This window comes from Ananas comosus, linkage group 20 (assembly GCF_001540865.1).
Source record: "Ananas comosus cultivar F153 linkage group 20, ASM154086v1, whole genome shotgun sequence".
Lineage (NCBI taxonomy): Eukaryota > Viridiplantae > Streptophyta > Magnoliopsida > Poales > Bromeliaceae > Ananas > Ananas comosus.
The window spans coordinates 3,266,953-3,267,341 of NC_033640.1; the positions used below are offsets into that span (position 1 = coordinate 3,266,953).

The 389-nt window shown below is 41.9% G+C and overlaps 1 long non-coding RNA gene across 1 annotated transcript in view; it reads right to left on the bottom strand.

Annotated features, from left to right (window-relative positions):
- LOC109725455 overlaps positions 210-389 on the bottom strand; it is a 5,043-nt gene continuing 4,863 nt past the window's right edge. The window contains exon 3 of the long non-coding RNA XR_002220269.1: positions 210-239. This is a non-coding gene — a long non-coding RNA (uncharacterized LOC109725455). The remainder of the gene's footprint in view (positions 240-389) is intronic.

Here is a 389-nt window from a genome sequence, read left to right on the forward strand (position 1 = left end):
TATTACATGCATTCTCATTCATATGTTTTTACATCACAGTTCTTTTTACATTCATTTTCTTTTTCATCCAAATGCAATCTAGTTATTACAAATTTATTTACAAATTGATACATTGTGTTCTTTCCATTTTCTATACCCCTAGCCACGTCGACGGGGTACTGCTAGCTCTGGTCTCTGGGTAAGGCGCTATCTACGGAGCTACGCCCTCGCCTCGTGCCGCCGCGCCACACTCGTACAACCTGTAAACACCCCAAAACAACGTGGGGTGAAAACCAATTCCATGGTTTCCAGTGGGTACGGCCACCCAAGGGAAAAGCTCGACCAAAAGGTCTAAGTAGGCCCTGCAACATGTTAGTTCAACAATATACAACAGATATATATATATATAT